Source organism: Neopelma chrysocephalum, unplaced genomic scaffold (genome assembly GCF_003984885.1).
Source record: "Neopelma chrysocephalum unplaced genomic scaffold, ASM398488v2 Primary Assembly neopelma1_166, whole genome shotgun sequence".
Lineage (NCBI taxonomy): Eukaryota > Metazoa > Chordata > Aves > Passeriformes > Pipridae > Neopelma > Neopelma chrysocephalum.
This window is the reverse complement of record NW_020897828.1, coordinates 4,102-17,608: the sequence shown is the minus strand read 5'-3', so window position 1 is coordinate 17,608 and position 13,507 is coordinate 4,102.

The window sequence follows — 13,507 nt, the reverse complement described above, 5'->3', positions numbered from 1 at the left end:
TTCACAGCGACTGCTCACCATATAATAACTGCCTTAGCATAATAATTTAAAAATTGTAATGGGTTTGGATTGTGTTGGTGCCATTTTGTTTAGATGAACATATATTTGTGATAAAAAAACTGCATTTGTGTTCTGCATTATGTCATTTGAAACAGCATGAGCTCTGTAATGGCTACTTAATTGAATAAAAACTATGGGTAAACACTAGGCTTTTATATTTGATCTGACATTCCTTGGACTTAAATTTCCTACACAACAGGAATAATCATATGGTTGGGACACAAAGGAAATGATTGCATTATTGAAGCACAGCAACAGGGGCTGTGAGTAAATGAATTATGGCTCTTTCAGGAGCAGGGCTGTCCTTCAATGTGAAGTTCAGAGTGCATCTTACAGATACAGCCTTAATACACAGAGAAACGTAATGAGGAAATGGTGAACTGGCACATGAAATTTGGACTCATCGTGGTTGCCCCTGTCAGATAATTTCCTTTTGATGTAAATGTGTTTGCACCACAGATTCAGTTCATAATTCCCAGGAGAGCTTTCTCGCTCCTGAGACTTGCTTTTTGTTGATCCTTTATCCGTATTAATTGCTGTTAATTTCCTTTCTTACCACTCACTCATGCTTTTCAAAGACCTATCTGGGTTTTGCTGAGGTAAGAAAAGGAGTTTGATTCAACCAGGAGGGGTAAAGGAGGACACTTACACGTTCCAGGGTCTTTCAACTACCAGACACTCACTGAGCTCTGCAATTCACTGCTACTGCCTGAGTAACCAAGTCATGGAAAGGAAGATTTAAATTAAGTGGATATCTGTGCTGATAAACCAAAAGTTCCTGTGGTAGCACAAACTATTATTCAGAGCAGTAGATTTTGCAGGAAACAGGGTTATGGCTCCCATCACAGACACCCACAGCCTCCCCAGACACATCCATACTGCTGCTGCTCCAAATTACTGTCAGATTATCCCAAAAGGGAATAACCTACAGTTGAGTGATCAGAACAACTGCCCAAGCCTTTCAAATCCTTAGTTCACATCGTTGCCTGGACTGTAAAATAACCTGGAGAAGTAAACACAGAGGATGCTATTAGAAGTAAAGAAAAGCCATCCAAAAGCACAGGAATGCCCACACAAGGAAAACAGCAAAGAATAGGAAGTCTATCAAGCTAAACACAGAAAAGCAAGCCACAGATAAGCTGTGGGGGATGTGGGGAAGTGGAGGTCTTACAGAAAGTAGAAATGAGTCTTGGATTAATGCTCAGAGCAGAGGTTCCTGCAAGAGGGGCCATTTTTTGCAATGCATCAACCTGAGGAATTTGTTGGTGAGTTGAAGTGTCAGTCAAACAGAGTTCTGAGCAACCTGCCAAAACCAAAGAGTCATAGAATCAAGCCATAGAATGGTTTGTGTTGGAAGGGACCTTAAAGATCATCCAGTTCCAACCTCTGCCATGGGCAGGGACATCTTCCACTAGACCTGGTTGCTCAGAGCTCTATCCAACCTGGCCCTGAACACTTCCAGGGATCCAGGGGCAGCCACAGCTTCTCTGGGCAACCTGTGCCAAGGCCTCACCACCCTCACAGACAAGAATTTCTTCCTACTATCCAATCTAAGCCTACTCTCAGATCAGCAGGACTGCATGAGGTTCACAATGTCTGGTGAAGGATGTCAGATCCACAGCAGCTGCCCTCATTCAACCCGTTGCTCACAGTGGCCCTAATTCCATGGGAAATTAATAACATATTTTAGAAACATTATTTAGAAAGGACTCTGGCAGTATTTAGAGATTTACACAAAGCAGCTTCATTAGGAGGCTTGAGAGAAACTATGATGTGATGTAACACAGCTGTAATACACCAAAGCCAGCCTGAGAGCAGCTGGGATTCACAAATCTGCTGGTGGTTGCTGCTGGAATAAACAGGTGGGTCATGGTAACCCAGGGGCACCTGGATTTTCAGGAAGTTTCAACAGGACTCCCATGAATGCCCCTTGGAGAAGCTGAGAGCTGTGGGAACAAATGGTCAGGTCCTGTTGCAGGAAAACAAGTGGTTAAGGGATAAGGATGTGTCCAGTTCTCACAAGCACTTGAATGTCACCAGTGGGATTCCAGCAGCATCTGCGCTGTGCAACGTCCTTAAAAATCACCTGAGGAGAGGGATGTTGGAAAGTGAGGTGACAATTTGCTTTCTACATGAAAAGCCCCATTCTTTGCTCTTTACAGAAGGCTCCCTGAGACCGATGAGGAGAGGAAAGTCATCCCAGGGCCATGAGGGCACTGACAGCCCTGACTGCCCCTGCCCACAGTTGGGGTTTCTCCACCCTGCCCATGGCCCACGTTTCCTGAAGATCCACGATCTGGCAGAAGCCTTGCAGCAGCAGAAGCTTCCTGAGGTGTCTCCTGACAGTCAGCAGTTTGCTGTGAGGCTGCAAGAGATGCTCTGGCTCCGGCAACATCTCAGTGCCATGATTTTACCACTCACTCCATTTTTGATCTGACCTGAAATGTTTCTGAATGTGGTGTCACAAGCCCCAGGTCACTGGACAGGCCTGGGCTGCTCTGTGGTTTACTTGCAACACTAAGGGATATGGCAAACCCCAGATTTTCATTATGTTTTAGTCTAAATTTAATATTCTGGATTCCTCATCCAGAGGGTGGTGGGCACTGACCAGGCTCCCCAGGGCAGTGGGCACGGCCCCAAGGCTGCCAGAGCTCCAGGAGCATTTGGACAATGCTCTGAGGGACAGGGGGGATTGTTGGGGTGTCCTGGGCAGGGCCAAGAGTTGCACTTGGATGATCCTTGTGGGTCCCTCCCAACTCAAGATATTTTATGATTTTATGATTCTTTTTTCATACACATGTTCAAAGCTCGATGGGAAAAAGAGGAAAGTGTACTATCAATATGATTAAGTTAATATTTAGACATCTCTCTCCTGGAAGTATTTAAATGCAAATATCCTTCTCAGTCTGAAACGAGCAGAATTCACTTGTGTTGGTTTATGTGATCAAGACAATCTTCACAGTGAAAAGATCGAGGAACACACCCTAAAAAAAGAAGCCATGCCATTCCTAATCCAGCAAAGCCTAGTCACGAATGGGTTATTTAGCTCAACTCTTAAATTGTGGCAGTGCTTTTTTTTTTTCCCTGTTTTTTTTAATCCCTAAACTCTCCCTGACAGATGGTCTCCTGCCTTTTGGTATCTCTAGTGATGGTGAGGCTAAAACCTTCCTTGGCAGCTTGTTCCATGGCTGAACTTTTCTTAAAGCTATAAAGGTTGGTTTGTACTTAAAACCTAAATCCTCCCTCCTGCCATTTAGATTAATTTGTTCCAGTCCAGCTATACCCAGTTTCCCTAATCTTATCTTGTAGGTCTCCTTTTCAACCCTTTTCATTATTTTTTGTTATTCTCCTTTGAACTCTGCCAATTTATCTGTGTGCCTGAGATGAAATGCAGCCATCCAAATGAAATGGAACCAGTGCCAAGCACAGCAGAATAATTATCTCCACTATTTTACGAGTGATGATCCCCTTACCACAAATTTACATGGCTTTTGGCATTTTGTAATGGCATTATTTTGTTGGCTCATAGTCAGAACATCATTTCCCATGAATATGGAGCCTCTCTGAGGTCTCTCTCTGGTTAGTCAGGATTTCCCCCTTTTTTTTCTGCGAGACACTTCAGTGGACATAAAATACCTTTCTTAATTTTATACCCCCCCTGCACCTCTGCAACACTGGGAAGATACAGAAATCCAGGAAAATGTCTTTTTCTGTAGCTCTTTGTCCTTCAAATCAGTCAAGAATTGTAATTGGTTCAATTTTCTTTTTTTTGTGCTTTTCCATTTTCTATCACTAAATAATTACAGTCAGGTGCAGAGGCTTCAATGATCTCTAAATCAACCTTTTTTGGAAGCTCAGAAAAGGTTTCAATGACTTCCTATTTTATTCTCAAAAGTTAACTTGCCTTTACTTGTGATGACTAATTATTTGATAAGAAGTCTTCATATTCATAGCTAAAATTAGCTCTTGAAATAAAGCCTGAGGACTCTCGCCCCTTCTCAGTGTGTTGTGATTTAATGGTCTTTCAAAAAGGCCAAACTGATACTATTACTCACATTCAGTAGTAGTTTCCACCATAAATATTCCTGCTGATGTCTTCAGGACTAATGTGACAGAGGGAGGGTGCATTAGTGGATGATCTGTTGGCCTCATCAAGTGCAAAAAGTGCAGTGAATTTCTGTGCTTAGTTTGCAGATTTTTGGCAAAATTATATCTCTGTGTTTCTTGCAGCATTGTAATTTTTTTTTCTTGGGAGCCAAGTCTGCATTTAACACAGTGAATTATTAAAAAAATTAAACACAAGGAGATAGCAAGGAGTAATAACAACAATAATAATAATTACAGCAAGGGGAAAATTGACAGGTCTGCAGAAGACTGGCACCACAAGAGCAGGCAGTGACAGGACAAGGGGGAATGGCTTCAAAGTGACAGAGAGTAGGGTTAGATTAGATATTAGAAAAAAATCTTTACTGTGGGGATGGTGGGGCCCTGGCACAGGTTGCCCAGAGAAGATGTGGCTGCCTCATCCCTGGAAGTATCCAAGGCCAGGTTGGATGGGGCTTGGAGCAACCTGGGCTAGTGGAAGGTGTCCCTGCCCATGGCAGGGGGGTGGGACTGGATGATCTTGAAGGTCCCTTCCAACCCAAACCATTCTGTGATTCTATGATCTCTCCCAAGCACGTTAAAATAGTTCAGATCAGACACACGGGTGACACATTTCCTCATGTCTCACGGGAACACCTGTCACCTTTCTCCTGGTGGGGCCACACTCAGTTGTGGTGGCAGCAAATCATCTCAGCAGCAGGGAGCGTTTCTTGCCCTGTCCCTGCCCAGGGCTGGTGCTGTCCCACTTTCCCCACCTCAGCACAGTGTCTGGTCCCCACTTTATTATTACATGGAGGTGCCTTTTGTAAGACTGCATTAAATCTCTAATTATCAGTTATTTAGACAAAACTCAGCCTGGTCCTGCACAACCTTGAGGTGATGAGGACACACCTGCCTGGCTGACCTGAATAGCCAACTCTCATTACCAAAACACCAGGAAGGCCAAAAATAAGCATCAGCACTAGAGCTTTGAGCTGATCAGCCACAGGGCTGTGGAGTCAACACATTCCCCTGAAACCCAGAGCAGTCCCAGCGTCAGGTACCACTTGTCAGGCCCCAGCAACTGGGGAAGAGGACAGAGAGGCAGATGACAGCAAAGTTTGGGAGCAGGGGTGAGAGAAGGTGATTTCTGGAGTGGAAAGGGAAGGGTTATGGAAAAGGTGAAGGGGACATATGTAATAACTGCATTAAGGAAGAGGCATAAGGTGTGGGCAGAGAATCATGGAAGAAAGGGTGGGTGGAGGAGGAGCAGTGGCAGGGAGGGGAGGTGATTGCCTGATGTTGAAGAGCTGGAGCATTTCATTTCCCACTCACTCTCTTACTGATAGAATGAATTACTCAGAGATTTCCCGCTCAGTTATGTAAAACCAAACAGCCCAGCGTTGTCTTTAGGGATACCTGGGCAACACTGGGAGCACTGAGGCATTGCAATGTGCTCAAGTTATGCAAGGCAGTTGGCAGGAGTGTGAGGATCACAGCTGTGCAGTGTAAATTCTGTCTTAGAGTTAAAAATAAAAGTTTCAGGATTTGATCAGTCATCCTGCAGTTTGCCCTCTAGACTTTCCCCTGACATATGGTACCTACACTCCCTGGAGAACACCCGAAAAACCTCTTGAATCCAGGGCTTTAAGAAGTGAATCATATTTGGAGAAATTAGAATCATTGTTCACAGGGAGAGCAATTTTATTCCACTAGAATTCTTGGGCCATCAATATTCCCTTGATCATAGAGGATTTTCTTCACAAAGAATAAGTCGGGGCAATCAATTGTTTTTATCTGGTTAATGAAAATGAATAAAATACAATTTGGAAGTAGGTAAACAGAGAAGTCATTTTCCTCTCAGCATTAGCTCACATCTCAATGGACATTAGACCTGAGTTTATTGAAAGACAGGTTATTGCCTGGGACATTGGGATTTTAGTGGAATGGAACACAAACTCCAGTTTATTGACATCTGCTGCATAGCAAAAAGATGGATGATTAGCTCCTCTATTTCTGCTCCTTCTCAGTTCTTCTCTGTGGATGCACACAAGGGGAAAGCATGCATTATGCATCATATTCTTCATACTTTTATACAGAAGAAGTAAATGGTCCTTTCATAGGAGCACTTTCCATTAATATAAGTTTTCTTGGCATCAGGGAGCTACCTACTTTTGCTCTGTTCTCACACATGTACATGAGTTAGTGCCTGTCTTCTGAATGAAAAGTCCATTATCTTGATTCTGTGCTGCACATTGAAATTGTAATCCTGCAAGCTTTGTAGTCAATAGTGCTAATTTTCAATAGTATTTAGAGTTTAGAGCTGCCAAAGCTTCAAGGACTGGCAACAAAGAAAAAGTAAGAGTAAAAAGAATAAAGGAAATCCTGAAAGTATCCAGTTAGAAGGGGAATTCTCTTTGTGACATTTTTTTTGCCTGCACAGAAGCAGATAATTCTCCTTTGAGGAAACAAACACAAAATGATAAACATCCCTTTTTCATCTGCACAGCATTCCTTGAGTGCCAATGCACAGTCAGAGCCCTGGCTCAGGCACATGCCAGAGATGTGCAGCTGCTTCCCAGGGAAGCAGGAGCTGGAGAACACCCTGGGTGCACCAGCACATCTCACACTTTGTTTCTGCCCTTGAATTTGATTTTCATCACGTGCCACCTCCCTGCAGTGAGGAGCAGGGGGCTGGGCTGCAGGGCTGCAGGACTGCAGCACAGCTCGGGATGTGCTTCAGAAAGGTGAGATAAAACTCTTGGATCTGCTTCCCCACTGCAGGTACTGGAAGTTATAACCTCGGAATTTATCATTCTGTGTCTGTCTGAGACTCTGCTGAAGCTCAACCTCCCCAGAGCCTGATCTTGCTGGGGGGGCAGCGTGGTTCAGGCAGAGCCAGGAGAGGTCCAGGTTGGACACCAGGAGGAATTTCTTCATGGAAAGGGTTGTTAAGCATTGGAAGGGGCTGCCCAGGGAGGTGGTGGAGTCCTCATCCCTGGAGGTGTCCAAGGAAGGCCTGGATGTGGCACTCAGTGCTCTGGGCTGGGGGACAAGGTGGGCATCGGGCACAGGGTGGACTTGATAATCTCAGAGGTCTTTTCCAACCTAAATGTTCTTGTGATTCTGTGCCTGCAGGCACAGGTGGGCATCCCTTGGTGAGGTGTGTTGTGTTCCCACCCAGCCAGACCTGTGTGATAATAAAACAGGTCACCACCTCTCTCTATGTGTAAGCAGCTGCCTCATTCCAAAGGATAATTCATCAGAAAACCTCAAAGGCACTCTCCAGTGCCCACTGAAATCCACATGGCTGCCGAGCTTCTGCAGTGTCCTCCCTTCTCTCTACCTTGGAAACAGCTGACAACGTGCAGGTGATGGATCAGGGACCTGCAAAACACCACTGAGAAATGTTTTGCATCTCAGGAATATAAAACCAAACAGCCAAGGGAGACAGACACCCACAGAAAGCTGGTTCCTCAGCTGCTGCCAGTCTTTCAGGGCATGCCTCAGTTATTGTGGCATGAACAGGCACGCACTTGGGTTGCTTCTTCTTTGTCCTAGCAACCAAATTTCACTCTCGATTTCCCTGCTGCTTCCTGCTGAAACACTCCCGGATGAACAGCTTTGCTGTTGATACACTACATAAGGCTTGATTGGGTTGCTGGAGTCAACATTATTATTTTTAGACAGTAGTCCGAAGGCTCTGATGCAAATCAGCTTTAAAAGGTTACTTTTGTTTGTGTGCTTCAGGCTATGCTGTTCCCTTCTGTGACTCCGTTTTCCTGTGCTCTGTCAGCAGTGGTATTCTTTAGGTGAGATGATTAGTCAAGGCCAGTTAATTCCCTTTGCCTGTCTCTTCTCTGACATAAACCTGTTGATTTCCACTGAAAAAAATCTGATCTGTTGGCTGGCAAGAACTCTTGGACTAGTGAGCCTAACGATCGTTATAAAGGCTACTTTCCAGTCTGATAGTTTCTAAAAACCAAAAGCAGTCGTTTCTGTTTTGTCCTTAAAACATCAGTCAGATTAAAACAAAGGCGAGACTTGCCAAGCTTATGTAAAGCTGGATCACACTTCAGACTGTATTTTTGTGGGTTATTAAGTTTACTGGAGTCTCAGGGGATAAAATTTGCAAAAGCAAGTACCATTTAAAGTCACTGGCACTCGTGCACTTTAATCCCCTGGGTGCTTTTGCAAATCTTTCGCAGACTCTGTGAATGTGCCACATTCAACTGCAGCAATTCCGTGATGGATGAGGCTTCTGCCAAGCAGGGAGGTTTAACAGCGTCTCTCTTCATAGTGCATTTCACTGTTATTAACAAGCTCTCACCTAAAGCAAAATAAATCTGACTTAATTTGCACCAGCTCCCAGTTATTTGCCATCCATTTGCAAATACAGCTGCGGTGGCATCTGATTGTTTTTTGATATGTCTGTTGCATCAGAAATAAAGCCAAACAAATTCTGTCTTGTCATATATCTGCATCTATTATCTGCTGAGCAGGAATTGCCTGTAAAGAGAGTTTTGAGAAAGAACTAATATTATGGAACAGGTGTTTTCCTCGCTACTGCTGGAATTAATCTCAAACCTGCTTCGTGTCTAGAAAGCTCAGAGCAGTGGTGCCTGTAATTCCTGCCCTTTCAACACAGCCTTAAAAGTGTCCAGCCTCCTTCTCTCACCTTGGTTTGGTCCTAAAGAAAGAGCTCCTGCCTGGGACAGAGAGGAGTTTATCCCGTTTCCAGATGGAGTTGATCCAATCCATTACTCCTTCATTATTTATATAGAGCATCTGCATTCACCCCAGCAGTGCTTACGTTAGAAATGCTTGTGTGATACCAGATGTAAATAGTTAATAGACTGGAAAGTCACAGTTAATGGAGGCTTGGAAATGCATCCAATAAATCCCTCAACGGCAGAGCCCGGGCGTTGGAGGTGCACTGCTGGCAAACCAGTTTTCACCAAACTTGGAAAAAATGAGGAATTAGTAACTGATACTGAAGACATCACTTTTAATGAGGATGTGAGGCTGCGTTATATAACCCAGGATATTTATGTCTTCGTAGCAATGTAGGGATTTTCATTCCACAGTCAAAAACCAGTCGGAAATCATAATTGGAAAATTGATAACTTTCGCAGAATCTTTTTCTTTCTCTAACTTGAAAAGAAAGATGGTAAGGAGCTGATTGCTACAGCCTGACACTTCGCTTCTCTGGTTAACCAGGACCAAATATTTCAGAGAAATGTGTTTCTCGCCTACATTCAGTCAACCAAGTGGATTGATTCAAGAGAAATTTCTTTCTAAATACCTTGTTCAGCAGAATAACTGTGTTATTTTCCCACTGAGAGCAACATGAGAGGCTCTGCATTCAGCTGAAGTTTCAGAAAAGTGTACTGCACCTCTGCTACCTGCCCTGGTAACAGCTGCATTGCTAAAATAAGAAGCAAGTCTCAGTGTCTGGGGTCAGAAGTTCTTTTTCTTTTTCTTCTGTTGTTTGTGGGGTTTTTTTATTTTTTTTTTTTTATTTATTGGAGTAGTTTCCAGAGTTGTGCAGAAAGCACTGTTTCTCCTAGAAAAAATGAGAAACCACGTTTTAAAACTTTGTTGACAAGTTGATGGAAGTTGACTGTCTTTATTCTTCATCAAGAAAACAATTTAAATAGTTGGGATTTTTTTCTGAGCACTGGGCTATACCCTTTAGTACTGTACCCTTAGTAAAGTCAGAGTGAGGAGAAAAACAGGGGTAATGCCTTTTCTTAGCTATGGTATTTAACTTCAGACCTTGCAGGATTATCTAGTTAAGTTCATTAACTAAACTGTCAGTCAGAGCACAGATTATTTTCAGCTCTTTTCTGCAGATAAACAATCAATTAAAGACCATGTTATCTCTGAGATATTTAGATTTGAGGTGAGTTTCTGGCCAGTGCACCCAGCTGTCGTGTTCAGCAACATAAATTGCCCGTGTAGGTACAAACACATGTGCATTTTAGCAATTCTGGAAGGTAAAAGCATTCAGATTTGGTATTCTGATGCGTGAAAAAAAATCTGCATTTCACATTAGAGTTCTAATAATTCCTCCTGCACAGGTGTTCAGTTCTTTGAAAAGTGTGTGCACGACCTTTGAAAGAAATGACTCTTTGGAGAACCCTCCTGACTGGGTTATTTCTGCTTTACAAATGAAACTTAAGTTCAAGGTCCAGGGGAAGCTGATGGGAAGTGTATTCACCAAGCAGTCGTTGCCTCTAATTGGAATCCTGAAGAGGAAGAGCAGGGGGAACTGGTGGCTGATCAGTTTTCCTTGGCTTCAGGCTGAGGGGAAATGAGTGGCACAGATCTTTAGTAAGAGAGGTTTCGCCTTTCCTGGGTGAAAACAAGGGACCAGCGAAGCATGTTTCCCCCAGCATCCCGGGATTATCTTTTTCCCACCTTCTCCTCTGGTGGTGACATCTAAAACTCAGTCCCTAAAACTTTACTTCCTCGTTTAAGATATTATGTAAGCTCAGCGTAACTGTGATGCATATTTGTATTTCATAATCGTTTCTTGAAACTTCTTTGCATGTGTGAGCGAAGCCTGAGCCTTGAGGGGTTTAATATTTAGCATATTTCTGCAATCTGGCAAGGTCATCTTTCCGCTGATATATTTGAGTTAGGAATTTACACAGCAAATGCCATAACTATTAAGTGTGAGAGAAAGCCAGGGTTCTGAAAAATTAAGACATTTGAAAATAGAACCTGACCTTCTCTAATGCAGGATTCCTGACGCCCTCCCCACACCCTTCACTTAATATTTCAGTTCCCATCACACATGGCACAAACAAACATAAATCAATCAGGAGTTTCCCCCTTTTGCAAACGTCTACAGTTTTCAAAGTGACCTTTTTCTTTCCTTCAGAAACTGTAGTTTGAACAGGGAATAAAAAAATTTTCCTCCCAGAAATCAGATTGCGAATTCAGCTACTGGAGAACAAATGTCCGGCATTAAATTAAATAATTTTGTGTATTTTTTTAGGGAAGTTTAATGAACAAGGAACCTGTCAGCTCCTCTTCATTATAATTTGACCTTCATCTCATGCTTTATGTCAAACTTCAGCACATACAAGATAAGATTATTCTAATTTTAAGATCATCATCTGTTTTATTATTAAAAAAGCCACATTTACCCATCTGCATTTTCACCAAAGGCTTCAGAATTACAACTTAGCAAATATAAATTAATATTAAAAAGTAATTTGTTGTACCTGCAGAACATTTTCAGTTTCTTCATGCTCTTCTGTGCAGAGCTGAGTACTCTGTGCCTCAAAATTTCCCCTTTTTTCAAGGCTGACACAAACAATCTGCAGACAGAGAGGAAAATGTGACAGAAACCTCCTGTCCTATATTCTTTTAAGTTAAACAGCATGGCTGCTGTTTCTGCAGTGTATGAGGTAAAAAACATGCAGTAATTCCCTTTTTTATTGGAAGACAGAGTGCTCTCCAAAATTTAACTTTTGTCGTGATACATGGTCCAAGCAAGACAGTCTAATGGTGGCATAACATTTGTATTTACAAACACTGCTGACCATCCACTTCCATCTTGAAAACAGTTATGCAAACCTGTTCCCCTTTAAAATAATTTTATACCAAGAGAAAAACTTGAGAAAAATTTTTATATTGCTTTAACTCGAGTCATCATTGACCAGACCAAACCGAGCTCCACCCTTTTCAACAAGACTTTGAACTTCCTCAGCTGAGAAAGAAGCTGAGACGTTGCTGGTAATGTTTGAAATGCATTTGTTATCAAGGTATTAATTTTTAAGGTGTGTAAAGCCTTGGAAAACCTTTTGTCATTGTCAAATTACTGATGAGAGCAAGCACGGACAACATCACGCTGTATTTTTTGTGGTCGTAGTGCCTGCTGTATTCCCATATTTCTAAGCAACAAACCTGATTTCTGAATTGTTTTTATCATAAGATCTTCTAAACCTATACTGATGAACTGCTCTGCAGGCTGCCTTGCAGTTCATCCCTCTGGTTCACTACCATGCCAAGGAACTGGAGATGTTTTCAGCTGGAGCTGTACTAAATCTCGTGGCTGTTCTCCTCAGCCATGCAAACCCATCCACGTACTCGCTGCAGAAACTGCAAGGCCTTTTCTCCTTTTTGGAGGTGCAGTTTGCCTTACAGATGGACCGTTACTACTTCTAAAAGTTACTTTTACAGTCACATGAAAGGATGTATCTTGACCAGCTGACATAAATAAATCCCAGCCTCAAAACTAGACCATGGTTGTGCTGACTTTTCTGCTTCCCTCGTGTGTAGGGCTAACAAATGGCTCCAGATGCTTTGCCACATACTGCCAGTATTTATTGCCTAAAAAAAAAGCTTATGGAATAAATTGATCCTCAAACACAAAGCTACAGTAAGATGCCAGAGCAATCCCAGCCCAACCAGGATAAAGCTGGCAGGTGCTTAAGTAAACTGCAATGAAAATTTTTGCCCTTTGGAGTTGCATTTCTAGTGGTGGCTGAAGGCACATTTATATAAATGACATGAAAAACTGAAGACTCTTTGAGGATAAGGTGTAAAACTTTTTGTGATAATATCTCAGGATTTGCTCCCAAGCAATGACCTTATTTGGGGGAAATGAAGCAGCAGGTGGCAGCGGGCCTGATGCTCAGGAGGGGGAGAGAAACCTTTTACAAGGGCTTTTAGTGACAGGACAAGGGGGAATGGCTTCAAACTGACAGAGAGCAGGGTTAGATTGGATATTTGGAAGAAATTCTTGGCTGTGAGGGTGGTGAGGCCCTGGCACAGGTTGCCCAGAGAAGCTGTGGCTGCCCCTGGATCCCTGGAAGTGTCCAAGGCCAAGTTGGATGGGGCTTGGAGCAACCTGGGCTAGTGGAAGGTGTCTCTGCCCATGGCAGAGAGTTGGAATTTGATGATCTTTAAGGTCCCTTCCAACCCAAACCATTCTCTGATATTCAGTAACTTTTAGGCATCTAGGTGTTACTTTGACAGATCCATGTCTTTGTTAAAAAAAATGTATGACAGGGAGGTGGGACCTCCAATGGAAGAAAAACTCCTCCCTCTCAAAAAACTATGCAAATTTGGAATGATGACACTTTTGAGCGAAGTGTGGAAATGAAATAACAGTTTACTAAAAACAGAACAAAACAACAACCATGCAATAATAGCAAACTGAACTACCTCCAGCCAAGCAACCTTTGACTTTGTGGGCAGTGGGGATGTCACAAAGGCCTCCGGCACCCCCATGTCCCACGTCACAAAGGGCCCTGGAAGGCGCCCGTGTCACAAAGGGCCACCCCCGGCCCCCCATGGACAGCGGCACCGCCCGGACCCGGCCCGGGGCAGCCCCGGCACTTGTGGC